Raw genomic sequence first — 16,182 nt, 5'->3', positions numbered from 1 at the left:
ACTCGGTTATTAACATAATGACACTGTTTAAAGCAGATCTAGACCCATGCTTGTTGTCAAGATTCCTAATGGAAAAAAGACAGTTGAGAGACATGTGCAATTACAATAATAACTAATGAGTTTCTCTGTTTTTCCCATGTGTTTCCTTGCACCTGGTTTGGGTTGGCTATAAAAGCCAGCATTTCAGATTAAATCTTGCTTAGCTTTGTTTAATTTGGAAACAATGCTTGCCTGTCTCCAGTCTTCGGCAGCCTTCCCTTCGCAGTGGCAGTCCTCTCTTTGCAGCGGCATCCATACCTTTACAGTGACAGGCTTCTTCTCGCAACCACACGCTTCCTGAGTTCCAACTCAGCACTTCCGATCTTCTCTGCAGTTACCACAGTACCTGTAAAAGGTGGGCAGCTTGCAATTTATCTCTTGCTTCGCCTTTTCTTGCACTGGCAAAAAGACACAAGTCATCCCAAATAAGGTAACACAAGTTTTTCTGTTTAATTTGGGATCTTGATTTGCGCTGATTAATCAAACTTATCTAAAGCCAGCAATAATATTTGGAGCAATCTCATGACTGAAAAGACATTAGAGAAACATCGTATTTTTTGTAATAGCTGTGCCTTCCTGGACTTTATGCTTATAGCTGGTTTTCAATCTGTGTTTTCTCCATAAGAATCTGATGCTGGTGTTCTAAAGACTTTTGGGAAAATTGAAAACTATAATCTGATTGTCATTGCATATTTGCTTATGAACCTTGAGCTGTTGAGACTTTTGAACTACTGAAGAATTTGATGTACCTTTGTTGTTATTAACCTAGTTATTTTCTCTCAGTGGAAATCCTTGTACAAGATAATTCCAGTTCATGATAAATCCTGGATAATTCTTGAATCACAGTGGGGAATGGTTCTAGTGTGAATTATTGACATATTGATTTGACGTTAGTTAATGCTAAAGATCTGTTTAGCTTTTCCTGTTTTAAAAGTGTGGTTTAATTACAGAAAAATCTGAGTCCAGACCCTTGTAAATGAATAATTCTGATTGCAAGTATCCAGAATGGAGAACCATAATCCAGATGTCCTCGAGCTGTGCAGTGCCCGGAGTAGAAAAATCCAAATACACATAAGTCCTGTTATTTCTCGCTTTCTCTCATCCCAACCCCCCATCCCCTTGAAAACTCCTAGGGTTGCAGTGTATTCTTCATTGCTGCCCTGTCAGTTATTGGGATTCAAAGATTATGGCTGCCCCATTGGAACAACCTGGAGTTCAGGTGAGTGGCTTGTAACACTTGTCCCCCAGTCTTCCTACCCTTTCTCTTGATAGGTTGGGCCATTACCCAGGCTCCAACTTTAGTTTTTCACCCTGTGCTTTGCTCTGTGCTCTAGTTTTGATGCACATCCACTCAGGAATCCCCAGCATAGCTGCATGGGTCTTTCTTTCTACCTCAGCCCAGGCTGAGGACTGCAGATCATTCCCTAGCAGACATTGGACAGGTAGAGCAGGAGATACCACCTCCTTCTTTTGGCCAGTAACTGCTCTCCATTCTAAGGACACCATTGCCATTGGATGGACCTTAGCCTGATAATGCTGAGGACAGCATATGTCTCTTCAGGAAGATACTGGTCAGAGGACACCAGTTGCTCAGTTATCATGGTGGCACTGGCACCAGTGTCTCTCAGTGCTTCAACCTGAACCCCACTTATATTTGGCAGCTGTCTGTACTTCTCTAGACTATTAGGCCAGACGACCAGGGCAGCAACATCTGCCCCAACCTCTGAGACTAAATTTTCCCCAGTAGGCTTGCTGACATGGTCAGGGCCTACTTGAAATTCTATCTGGAGAATTACCTCTGCACTTACTGCAGGTGCGCTAGAGGCATTCTTTTTGTTGGGACAGTTAAGATCTCCAGTTTGGTGTCGATTGGTTTTGCAGTTATGGCATCAAGCCTTTCTGAGATCCCACTTTTTCCCCTTGTACCCACCCTTGCCTGGGAAGAGTCTCAGGGTCCACTCTCCTGTGCAGGTTTTTGGGGGGCCTATAGAAGTCTCTTTGTTTTTGTCCTTGTTTTGGTTGCTGTCTTGCCCTTGTGGGGGCTTTTTGATCTCATTCTCATGCCCCGCCCAGCAGAGGAAGTCTTGGTCACTCTTGTTTGGATCCAGTGTTCTGCCTTCTTCTTCAACTCTTGAGGAGAAAGTGGACTTAGGTCTACCAGGTACTGATGCAACTTTTCTTGAACACAATTACGCAACAGATGCTCTACCATCATTTGATTTTAAACTCCTTCATAATCATGCACATTGTTAGCTTTTAACCAGCCACTTGGAGTTCTTACTGAGAAGTCGACAAAATCAACCCAGGACTGACTCTGAGTTTTTCAAGCCTTCCTGAATTTGATTCTGTACTCATCAGGAGTCAACCCAAATCCCTCAATCAGGGTAGCCTTCATGAGATCAAAGGGGAATGCATCTGGCTCATTCAGTGTGAGGTGTCTATCCCTAAACTTTCCTGAGAACAGTTCCCAAAGGATAGTTCCCCAGGCTCTTTTGTAAGTTTTCTGGAAACACAGGCCCTCTCATATGCTGTGAACCACTTGGTGATGTCATCACCCTCCTCATATTTAGGGGCAATCCCTTTGGGGATTTTAGGGTCACAGTGCTCTACTCTGTCCCTAGTTATGATATTCCTCTCACCATTCATGGGTGCTAAAACCATTTCTGCTGAATCCCTCTCCATAGTGAAGACCCTGTGTTGCAGGTTTATTCTCTTAGCTAGCCTCTCTAAGAGGGCATCTCCCACAGAGATTCTATGTGAATCTTGAGGAACCTGAGCCATCCTCACTAGAGGGTGGTGTCCTAGACACTTGGGATACAGGTATCTCTATTTCAAGTTGAGGAGGGTCTCTTTCTTCCTCCTTACTTGAGGTGTCTTGATCATGAGTTCCAGGATCAGTGACCTCATCTGAAGGATGGACCTGGTCATGCTCTGCCAGCAGCTCCTTGAGCCTTGCACTGGTAGGGTTTGACCATGTTTTTATTCTATATCCTTTAAAGAGGGCCCTTAACTGCTTGTGAGAAAGCTGAATGTAAAGGGTGACACTCGGCTCCACAACCCTGTCCTCTGAGGTACTTATTATTTTACTAAAGCTGGACCTTTTTGAGTTAGACAAAAATACCTAATACAGTTTTTGCATTCTTAACTAGAGTAAGTTTTTAAAGTTTTTAATGTTAAGCTACATGGACCTAACCAGGGCCCTAACAGTACTTTTAGGAATTTAGAAAAATACCCATTTCAAAAAAGCAATTTAACTAATGGCAACTTTTGGATTTTCTTCTTTAGTCACTATAGACCAAGTGGTACCAGCAAATGCAAAGCAGCAGACCCCACCGCTGTTCCACCAATGTGGGTAGCTGGCTCTCTATATAGTGCACTAAAATGAAGTGCACTGTGCAGAGAGTCCAGGGGATCCCCAAAGGCTTGCAGAGGCAGAAATAGATAGATCTAATGCTCTATTTGTGGAAGTGTGGGTAAGCAGTTATAAGGTTTATAAAAGAATCGCATTAAGCCATTGTTGTACTCACAGTGTGAGAGACACACACTCAAAGAGTAAATCCGAAACCCAATTAGAAAAATAACATTTGCTTTGATTTGAACCAAAGAACTTTCTTATAAGGTAAGCAGTTTTTAGATTAAAAATACTCTTCAGTTTCAAAAATCAACACAGTGCAATTTTCAGAGTCTTCAATGTTAACCAGTGGGACTAAAACAAGATTGCAGTTTTGCAGATAAGTACACAACTTGCAAATCCAGTGTTCTAGGTTTTAGGTCAACACCAGGCAATGTTTAAATTGGTACCAGGAGTTCATGCACAGCGGCACAAAGGCAGTCGGGTGCAAAAGTCAAATTCAGAGTTGGGTGTCCAATGTTAACCAATGGAGACTGGGGGTGAACGAAGATGAACTGCACACAGGTGAGTAAAAGCGATGTTAGAGGTTGGTCTCCTGGGGTTGAGGTAAGCACCGGGGGGCTACAAGGCAGCACCAAATGTACACCCTCAGCGGCACAGGGGCGGCTGGGTGCAGAGTGCCAATGTTAAGCAACTGAGACAAGGGGTAACAGAAAAAGCACTGCTCACAGGTGAGTAAAGTGGGGTCAGTGGTCGGATTCCTGTTATTGAGGTAAGTACGAGGGAGAGCCACAAGGCAGCACCAAACTTACAACCCCAGCGGCACAGGGGTTGCTGGATGCAGAGTGGCAACACAGGGTCAGATGCCTGAAATAAGCCAATGGGTAGATTAGTCTTGGAAAAAGGCTGCAGGCTTGGGCAAAGAGGCCGAAAGAAGAAATCCCACAGCTGCCCAGGTAAGTTCAAATGCCAGGGGACATATGGTCACTGACGGTCTGGCTCCCAAAGGCCCAGGGGCTCTGAGTGCAAGGGTGTCTTTTGGAGTCAGAAACAGCTTACCAGGCAGTTTGTGGTTAGGGAGAGCCTTTGAATTGAGGCTGCAGGCTTTGAGGTAGAGTCTAGCAGGAATCAGCCTATGGTCGAATCGCTGGGAAACCTTCACAGGACCGGTGGGCTACTTGAACTCAGCCGTGGGCCTCGGGGCAGAGGTGGATCCAGAGGCAGTTTTGCGGTTCCTCAGGCAGACTTCTTCTTCTTTGAAGTTGGTTTCTTTTGGACAGGTCCGCTATATACGCGAGATCTTGTTCTTATGGAAGGCAGGCAGTCCTCGCAAGACTTTGGAGGTTGCTGAGCTGCAGGACAAGTCATCTTTTTGCGCAGGTTCTTTGAGGGCTGCAGACAGTCTGGTAGGACTGGGGCTAAGTCAGTCTTCTCTGCTGGTGCGACTCTGAGGTGTCTGGCTCTTCTTAGGTTGACAGAAATCTGAGTTCTAGGATTCAGGGGTGCCACCTAAATACTGAATTTAGGGGTGTTACAGGGGGTACCATATGGTAGCCAATAGGATACTCACCTTTAGGGTGTCCACACCCTTCTAATGACCACTTCTTTTGGGAAGTGGGCATAGCCCTAACCTTATTGGCCTAATTCCTTCCAAACAAGATAGAGATAGGGGTGGGATTGGCATGAAGTGGGCACTCCTCTTAATTTAACTAATTTTCCTGCCTGTGCTGCCACCAAATGTTCAGTCAGGACAGGGGGAGTGATCTTTGTTGCATTACAAAGGTGGCAAGGCCTTTGAAGCTCCCCACCCTGGAATGTCCATCCTGCAAAAGAGCGAGGAGGTCACACCTCTGCCTACAGCAGGCCTTTGTTCTGAATTCTCGAGAGCATTGGGTCTCACTTCAGGGGGCCAGAACTCTGTCTAAGGTGGCCGCTCTGGTTTCGACCAGTCAGTGCCCACGCTAGGAGTAGGTAGGTTTTCAGGGGGCACCTCTAAAGTGCCCTCTGAGTGCATGTATGAATAAATCCATCACTGGATTCAGTGAGGGTTATTAGTACGAGATGTTTGATACCAAACATCCCTATTTTCAGTGAAGCCATAATGTAGCTGGGGCACTCATAATGACCATTGTCCAGCACATGTACTTAAAATAGCTTTCCTGTTCTCTTACTATGTCAGAGAATCAACAAAGACATGGCAGGAGCATATCTGTTCATGCAGTTATGCCCTCAGATGTAATATAGTGCACCCTGCCTTTAGGGCTGGAAGGCCTGCTAGAGGTGTGACTTACATATATTGCATGCAGTGTAAAAGGTGACAGGGCAAACAGACAAACATAATTTTAGTTCTGCACCAAGACACGTAGCCTGCGAAAGCAGCACAGTGTGCACTTAGTGAGAGGGTCCCAGGTTACCATTTACTAGAGACTTACAGTGGTAGCTAAAGGTTTGACAATTGGAAAAAAATACTGTGCAGTTTTGGAGAAAGAGATCTGGCACTGGGGACCTGTTTAGCACTTTCAGTCGAAATTGCACCAGGGACCAGACAAAAAGTGTAGGGGTGACCATGTCACAAAAGGCACTTACCTACAAGAGTGGACCCAAAGCTGACAAGAAAGCAGAGTCCACCTGGGAGGGCACATATTTCCTCCCCTGCCACTCGACCAATAGCTTCACAAGATAGCCAACTGAATCAGAAAATCCTTAATTTATCAGTTCACAACAGACTTTCATAAGCTTTTTTTTCTGTGCCAATTTTGTAGGCCCAAGTCTTGTAACAGCATCAGTCTCAAGGCTGCCTACTTTGCTTCCGTCAGCTGTGCATTCCCCACAAGAGATGGACTCTCATATTCCTCATCATGACCACTGTCTCCCTTAGACCAATTCCCACTGAGAGGGGGCCTGTATGCCTTCATCACAATTTCAATTATGTCACCTTGTCGCATCCTCAACAGGTAAATAAGCATGATCTGGTGTTCAGTCTTGAGGGACTTTTCAGAGAAGTCTGTGGGAAATCTCACCCAGCACTCAAATAGGGGTGCCTCTGCAAATTAACCAACAATGCTGTCCTGCCCTCCGAAGTGATTAGCGCTCACACACCCTTAGACTCAATGATTTTGCCTCTTCCACACTTTCATCCATATCCCTCACTTGGTCCACAAGGAACTTCCTTATCCATCCAGTCTTTATTCCACAGCCCGCACCCTACTTGGTAGCCCCCTTCATGTTTTTCTACCTCCTTCAGGTGCCCGTGTCCTCCTTCATATCCCTATGAAAGGTATTTATGGAAAGCAAAAGTGCCTTCACTCCTGGTATTAAGGCTTTATCCTTGCTGGGCAGAGACGCACCACTGTAGTTACCCACCTTTGCTGTTGCTTTCTGGGACTCAAAAAAATTCTCATTGACCCCTTGTTTGGCTGCCATGACCTTAAGCAGCAATGTTTCCCAGAGGACAACAAACTAGTTTCTCAGTCCCCTTCAGTCCCAATGGATCTCATCTAAGCGGCTAGGACACATGTCTAATAAACAGCTAGGTGCCACTCTGCAAACTGCTCCAGAAGGTCACCGCCCACAGGAAGACAACCCCACAGCAAAGCGTCATGCTAGTCATTCACCCCAATGGAGTCAGGCCTACAACTGTTGGTCCTACCATAGTCTGCCCTCCAGCTGCTATCATCTGGTATGGCCCTGGTACATGCTGCAGTTTGTGGAATGTCAGACCCTCATTCCATCAGTTCTTCCATGGGGACTTTCAAGCCCTCTCTTTTCACTTCAGGATATGGCCCAGTCATAGGCACCCCAGTTACATCACCAATGTGTGCAGCTTTGCTCCTTATGCAGTCTCACTGAAGGAGCATGGTCAGCATCAGTGCGATCTCCACTGCCTTCAAGGCCATGGAATACACCTGAGTTCAAACACTAGGTCATCTCTTCTTTCTTCCTTCATTTGGGTGGTGTCACTGGGACCTTATGTGGCTGCATGGGCCAGAAAGCAGGTGTTGAGTCTGAAACATCATCACACCCCAGCCATCTTTGCACCTGGCTTGCCCCATCCTAAGTTGTCCTTTAGAAGTACTCCAATTAAGCAGTGTTCCACATCAGAAAACAATTTCTTTCTGACTTGGGACACTTTTATTTACCCTTCCCTTCATCTCATTTTTATGTTATGTTTTTCTTAGCCACTGATGACCGAGCTGTATTCAACGTCCTAACTGATTCAGCTGACCATTATATTTAACACATAACCATATAAGGATACTGGCTTGGGTAACAACAATCTTGTCAATTCCTGTTCCTGTCATTTGTCACTGTTAATTGCCACCTTCACATGAGCAATGTAATGCTCTGGAGCGACCTTTACTATATGCCACCTTCTTTATAACAAAGAGAGACTAATTGTAGCACACAACACAGTGAATGTCAGTGCCAGAGATAGTCTTTCTATGTAGTGGGTGTTCCACAAACATGTTTTTTTTAGGCAAAATTACTACAAAATTCTTACTTTCAGAACTTGGGGCCAGATGTATCAAACTATTTTGCATTTGTATACGGTGCGAATCGTAGAATTTGGCTGTTTGCGAGTGCAAAAATGCGGTCTGCGATGCATGAAAGGCATTCGCAGGCCAAAAACAAGGAATCACAAAAATTTAGATTTTTTGCAAAGCGACATGGTTTTGCATGTCGCATTTTGCATCTCGCAATTTGCGACATGAAATACCGAATCGCTATCAGCATTTCGCAAATTGCGAGTCGGAATAGTGACTCGCAAATACAGATTCGGTATTTCATGTCATAAATTGAGAGACACAAAATGAGACACGCAAAACCATGTCGCAATTCAATGCATCAAAAATTCGCAAATTGCAAATTTTTGCAGAATGGCCTTTTGCACATGCAAATTACCACGGAGTGAAACCAGGTGGTAACCAGGTGCAACCTATATAAAGAGGCCCAGAATGCCTCAGACTCTTTTCCACAATGGCTGCACTCTATGTCATGGCGAGGAGAATGAGGATCTTGGCAAGTTTGAGGAGAGGGAGGAGGAGACAGGAACGCATTTTCAGAGTGCACATTACACTTTTTGACCAGACTGAGGAGGAAATATATGATAAGTACAGGTTTAACTCAGCCATGATACTTGACCTGATAGCTGAGCTACAACCCGTACTGCAGCGCACAACACATAGGACTAATAGCATACCCACCCATGTGCAGGTATTATGCTCTCTGCACCTACTTGCCTCAGCGAGCTATCAAGGGGTCATAGCAGCAGCTGGAGGAGTATCACAGAGTGCCCTCTCTAGATTTTTCAATGCATTTCTTAACGCCATGCTGAGTAGGATACACCAGTACATCAGATTCCCCCACACCCTACAGGAAATACAGCAGACAAAAATCGATTTCTACCAGATAGCACAGTTCCCCCATGTCCTAGGTACCATAGATGGGACACATGTTGCAATCTGTCCACCATCGGCCACAGAGTATGTGTACCGCAATCGTAAATACCAACATTCCATGAATATACAGGTGATATACAATGCCTCCGACATCATAACTGATCTCGTGGTCAGGTACCCAGGGAGCACACATGATTCGTACATCTTTTGCCACAGCGGGATTCACACAAGACTGCTAGCTGGGGAGTTTGGTGAAGGATATCTACTATGTATTGTCCCTCTGTTCACTGGTGCATTGATGGCAGTGTGACGTCAGATGGCTCAGATACTCATTTTACCCTCTGTTCCTTCCAGGAGACAGTGCCAACGCAGTGCGCACCTACATGATGACGCCCTACCTAAATCCTACAACACCAGCTGAACGGAGATACAATTCAGCACACAGGGCGACCCGCAATGTGGTGGATCGCACCTTTGGCCTGCTGAAGAGTCGCTTCCGGTGCATCCACAAAAGTGGAGGGGCACTACAGTACAGCCCGGACACGACCTGTAGAATAGTGGCCACATGTGCGATCCTGCACAATATAGCTACCACCAGGGGCATACCTGTGGAAATATCTGATCCAGACTCAGATGAGGATCCCATACCACCCCTACAGCCAGCAGACAGGACCAGTGCAGCAGAGGGCAGGCAAAGGCGTGATGACATCATGCACAACCATTTCAGATGTAAGTAATAACAACACAACTTCAATGACGTGTTCTGGTAGTTAGTACCTTTATTGCCTTAACTTCAGGTAACATAAGTGTCACTAGGAAAAAAAATAAAACACATGTGTCATAAAAGAACCATTTACAGTGTCTCACTATTGTCTTCATAGTTCACTGTAAAACTAAATATGTCAGTCCCCTGTGGCCAACAAACTCATTTTTTACAGCCACGCAATCCACTCGAGTGTGCAGTGGCCTCGCCGGCACCTCTGGTATCTGCCTCAGTGGCAGTGCTGTACCTGCGATGCCTAGGATCTGTCGTGGGCACTGCAAGGCTGCTAAGGGTAGATGACTCCTCAGTCTCCCCTAGTCCAAGTTCACTGGGTGTAGCACTGCGGTTACCCAGCATAGTATCCAGAACATTTGTAATCTGGACCAGTCCCTGGGCTACATCCCGACTGCTGTGTGCTGCTTCCACCTGTGCGGCCACAGCACGCCGCAATATGAGGGCAGTAGATGTTGCAAGGCGATTGGCAGATCTACAAAATCCACTAAACATCCCCATGAATCGCCTCTCATGCCTGCGGTGGCTGACTCTCTCATGCCTTATCTCTGTACAGAGTTCCTTCACTGCATTGGTCAGCTCCCTGGTGTTCTCAGCAGCTGTGATCTGTCCCTCATGCAGCTTGCAAATGTTTGAATTAAGGCACTCCAACAGCTTATGCAGCCCCCCTCATGCTGGCATTGTGTGCCTGTATCTGCCTGTGCATTGCCGTCATCTTCTTATTTTGCAGGCGCTGCACTTTAAGCATAGAGAATTCCAGGCCACCGAAGAATGATGGGCCCTCACCTACTTCCACGTGCTGTGTGCCTGCATCCTGAGGCCTCCTGCGGGGTGTTGAGTGACGCTGGGGCTGGGACTCCTGCCTTACGGTGGATCTGGCTTCTGGGGATTGAGTGTGGCCTTCATCCTCCATGTCATCCGAGTCCTGGCTCAAATCTAGGAGAGGTACAGCCCTTGCCCTGTGTCTGATTGGCGCAATACTCACTGACTCACTGGTGTTGGAGTCTGATGGAGGCTGTGTCTCAGCATCCCCCACAATGGCATATGCTGATGCTGCTGGGCCTGGGCCATCTGCAACGACAATGTGCAGCATGTCATTTATGTATGTATCACCAAATGTTGCACAATGGTAATTAATGTACAGTTACATCATATCACTATGTAGTGGGTGTTGTGTTCTTCTGGGTGTCGCTCTAATTAATTACATTCTATGTGCTACTTTCAGCTCTGGGTTGTGGACTACCACTCCCATAAGGCATTGTTGTGCTGCTTCTAAGATGTGGAATGGACTACTTTTCGCAATGCTTTGCACTAATTGCTATTTCCTAAGGGGCATTTGTACATACACATATGGGGTCACATTTCATTGTTGCACTTACCTTTACTGGTGCTTGGTGTGCCGGACGTGTCTATGTCAGTGACCCCACTGACAGCTTCTGGGAGCAATGTCGACTCCACCAGGTCTTCCATGGGGGTGGAGGGTGTCTGGGTGGATGGTCCGCCTCCTGTGCTCCTTGCCTCCTATAGTCTGCTGGCCACCCTCTCCTTGGCACGGGAACACAGGTCGTACCACCTCTTTCTAATCTCCTCCACTGAGCGCTGCGCAACCCCCACTGCACAGATTTTGGTCTGTATGTCCGCCCAGAGTTTGCGCTTCTCACTCTCTGGGACCTGGAGTGAGCTCTTTCCAAACAGCCGGTCATGGCTCCTCACCACCTCCTCAGTGAGCTCCTCCAGTTCCTGCTCACTGAACATCAGTTTTCTCTTCCTCTGTCCCTTCTCCTTTAGCAGAATTGGCCATGCTGATGTGAAAGTCCTGCCTTGCTCACAGACTTGCTCCCTGGGGCTGGGCTGTGTCTCTCTCACTGCTCCTTTGGGTGTGGCACCTGGAAACAGCCTGGGATGACTCACTTCTTGCTTGTGATGTCATCAGGCTCTGCCAGGTGTGCGTTTTCGCAATTTGCGATTTTCAAATACCGAATCGCGAATTTTTTGCGATTCGGTATTTGGGCCTTGCAAATTGCATTAGTGATTTTTAAGAAATCGCTATTTCCGTATCGCAATTATGTTACATTGCATTTTACGACTCAGAAATAGCGATTTCTTAAAAATCGCTATTTGCTATTCGCAGATGGGTTTTTTCATACATCTGGCCCTTGTTTCTTTCTCATTTTAAATGCTGTGCCTTATTAATTTCTCCACTTAATGCTGGCTTCTCATAGTAGAGTACGAATTGTTTTAATGTCTGTGTTGAAGTGACAGACACATTTTTAGTAGTATTTGGTTACATGACCTTAAGCTCGGAATCCGCCATAATACAGACACCCACACAAGTCCGCCACACCAAAGGTCAGTGATAAACTGGCGATAACAAAACCGACACTGTCAGGAATACAACCACACTATCACGACCCACGAATCAACGCAGCGGTCTTTCAACCGCGATATTCCATTGGCGGCACACACCCCCACGCTCAAAATACACACACATTTACAAAACACAACCACATTGGACAAATCGAAATACATACACCTGATACACATACACACACCACACCCACACACCCAATCCAATATAAAGCACACACCCACATCATTCACAAACCCTTACTACCAGAATTCTGAAACCACGCCAGAGAGAGAGACACTACCTTAAACAACACCAGCATCCACAGACACACAACACCATCACTTACACAACATCCACGCACCTCAAACAACACACACCAACACATCCCCTCACACATCTCAACACACACCACCTCACACATCACCCACACCACATCATGGCACCTTAACGACATCCCAGGTTCTCTGAGGAGGCGCTCAGGATCATGGTGGAGGAAATCGTCCGGGTAGAGCCACAGCTATTTGGATCACAGGTGCAGCACACCTCAATTGCAAGGAAGATGGAGCTATGGCACAGAATGGTCGACAGGGTCAAGGTGGGAACAAGGGATGACATCAGGAAGAGGTGGAACGACCTACAGGGGGAAGGTGCGTTCCGTGGTCTCCAGACACCAGATTGCTGTAGAGAGGACTGGCGGTGGACCCCCATCCCCTCCCCCACAACTAACAACATGGGAGGAGCAAGTCTTGGCAATACTGCCTCCTGAGGGCCTCGCAGGAGTAACAGGAGGACTGGACTCTGGTAAGTCATATCTTAATTACCATATCCTCCACCCACCTGCATGCCATCACATACCCACACCCTCACACTCATCACTCCAACACCTCACATATGCCCCACTATCACAACCCACCCATCCCAATACTAAGCCATGCATGCAACACCAAAGCATGGACACCCATCACCAAAGCATGTCCACTACAGAAACCCACACAGACCCCAAACCAAATATCACACAAGGACCAAGCCAAGAATGCAAGCACTGGAGTACAGGGTCACTCACCCATTGCACATGACGGCACACACAGATGCAATAATCATGCCTTTACACCCCTGCAGGACCCCTACCCAACGTCACCGGACAGGAGATACCAGATGTATCCAGTCCCCCCACAGAAGAGACCCACAGTGATAACAGCAGCTCTGCACAACTGGATCAAGATGACCAGCCCGGCCCATCAGGGACCTCGGGACAGTCGGTTCCCCTGACACTGGCACAAATCACCACAGAGCCTCCCCTTCAGGAAACACCACCACAGCACCCACCCAGCGGGCCCATACCTCTGTTCTCAGGACACGTCAATCAGCAGTGTGTCCACCACTACAGGGAACCCAGGCAACCCCACTAACACAGGATTATTAGGGACCTGGGGGCAGTAGCAGTGGGCACACAGTTCAGGGGACAGAGTCTCAGGAAAACAGGGAAGCTGGAAGGACTGCTGTGCACAGGGGGAGGACAGGCCCAGGGAACCCACTCTCCACGAGGCACTCTCCAACATCATGGGAGCTTACCATCATTTCCAGGAGACAATGGCAACGGTACTGGCCAAGTTCCAGAAGACCCAGTGGCTGCAGGAGGAACACTATCTGGGGATCAGGGAGGACCTGACGTCCATTAACAACACCCTGGTCACCATTGCAGGGGTGCTGCAAGACCTTGTCAACACCAGGAGGGACACAGTGGCACAACAAGGGGCCCCTGACACTAGCCTGGACCATGAACAGCCCTCCACCTCCGCCGGCGCTAGTGGACAGGAGGCACCGCCACAGGAACACGACACCAGCACCCCACCCCCTGCAGATGGAGAACCACCCCGCAAACGGTCCCTGAGATCCAGGAATAAGACAGAGAACATTGCCAAGACCCCCGCCAGGAAATGAGACCCCCCTGAATGTCACCCTTCTGTCCCACTTTGTCACCCTGTCCATCCTTCAACTGCCATTGCTCCACTCCCTATGCCCCTTTGGACAATGCACCTGGGAAACAAATAGACTGGACTCCGCCATGGACATTTCTCCACCATCCCCCCAGCCCATTTTACAACCCCCTCCACTTATTTGTACAGAAATAAACATACTTCAATCACAAAACAATCTGGAGTCAGTCTGTGCTTTCACAAACGTGTAATTTCAATAACCATGGAATATAGTAATGTCAACAGAGGGCACAAAGTGGGACCAACATGTGAAATGGAAAGGCAAAGTGACATGTCATGGTCCATACACTGAGTGAAAATGACAGACTTATGCTAGCTCCAATAATAGTATGAGATATGGCAGGCAGTGACATCTTCTTACCTTTGTCTCACTGGAAGTATTGCATGATTATGTTGTTTCTGTTGTCGATATCCTCTTCTTCTGCCTCCTCTTCTTCACTGTCCACAGGCTCCACAGCTGCCACAAGACCACCAGCTGGACCATCCTCCTCCAGAAAAGGCACCTGGCGTCGCAAAGCCAGGTTGTGCAGCACACAGCAGGCCACGATGATCTGGCACACCTTCTTTGGTGAGTAGTAAAGAGAACCACCTGTCATATGGAGGCACTGGAATCTGGCCTGCAGGAGGCCAAAGGTTCGTTCGATCACCCTCCTAGTTCGCCCATGCGCCTCATTGTAGCGTTCCTCTGCCCTTGTCCTGGGATTCCTCACTGGGGTCAGTAGCCATGACAGGTTTGGGTAACCAGAGTCAGCTGCAAATATCGAGGGATAACTGTTAGACACACACTAACCCTTATGGACAACCCCATACCCAGACACCTATTCACACTGTAGAGGGTCCTTGGCCTCACCTATTAGCCACACACGTTGCCTCTGGAGTTGCCCAATCACATAAGGGATGCTGCTATTCCTCAAAATGTAAGCGTCATGCACTGAGCCAGGAAACTTGGCATTGACATGGGAGATGTACTGGTCTGCCAAACACACCATCTGCACATTCATCGAATGGTAGCTCTTCTGGTTTCTGTACACCTGTTCACTCCTGCGGGGGGGTACCAATGCCACATGTGTCCCATCAATGGGACCAATGATGTTGGGGATATATCCCAGGGCATAGAAGTCACCTTTCACTGTGGGCAAATCCTCCACCTGAGGGAACACAATGTAGCTGTGCAAGTGTTTCAGCAGGGCAGACAACACTCTGGACAACATGTTAGAGAACCTTGGCTGGGACATCCCTGATGCAATGGCCACTGTTGTTTGAAAGGAACCACTTGCCAGGAAATGAAGTACTGACTGGACCTGCACTAGAGGGGGTATCCCTGTGGGATGGCTGATAGCTGACATCAGGTCTGGCTCCAACAGGGCACACAGTTCCTGGATTGTTGCATGATCAAGTCTGTATGTGACTATGATGTGTCTCTCTTCCATTGTCGACAGGTCCACCAACGGTCTGTACACCGGAGGATGCCGCCATCTCATCACCTGCCCCAGCAGACGTGCCCTATGGAGGAGAACAGCGAGCAGAGAGTCATCCAACACTGAGGTATCACAAAATGTCATTTGCACATATTTATTAATCAGCAATGTGCCTGTAACTGTGTGTATTCCAGGCCTACATTGGTGTGACGCAGTTATTATTAATGCCATGTGGCCTCCAGAAATGGCGGCTGCCTGACCTGTAAGGTGGGACAAGGGGATATGAGGTACACCGTTGCGGTGGGCGGTCGAAGACCGCGACGCAATTCTGCAATGGTTAACATTGGGCCCTATGGGTCCGAGGAGCCAATGACGATGTACGCCGGCGGTGACGGTACGCACCGCCGCGGACGTGACAACCATTTTCTGTCTGTTCACTCACTTCATACCTGACCTTCAACAGGAGAGGACCTACACTGCAAGTGCTGCTGTGACCTGTGTCTGGAAGCGACTATGGCTACAGTGCCTGGGGAAAGGGCCCCTGCCTTCACTTCGGAGGAGTTGGAGAAACTAGTGGATGGGGTCCTCCCTCGGTACACACAACTGTACGGTCCTCCAGACAAACAGGTGAGTACACTGTGAGCATGCTGCATGGGCAATGCCTGTATGGAGTGGTGTGGATGGGACATACATGAGGGGGGGCTGAGGCCTGCATGTGCGGACGGTGAGTGTATGTGCGTCAGGGCAAGGGTGGGAACGGGGGCCAATGAGTATGACGGTCCGGACAGGGAAAGAATTTCCTTTCCCCCTGTACTATTCCTCTAGGTCAGCACCCACCAGAAGAAGGCTATT

This window comes from Pleurodeles waltl, chromosome 1_1 (genome assembly GCF_031143425.1).
Source record: "Pleurodeles waltl isolate 20211129_DDA chromosome 1_1, aPleWal1.hap1.20221129, whole genome shotgun sequence".
NCBI lineage: Eukaryota > Metazoa > Chordata > Amphibia > Caudata > Salamandridae > Pleurodeles > Pleurodeles waltl.
Note: the sequence above shows the minus strand (reverse complement) of the source record.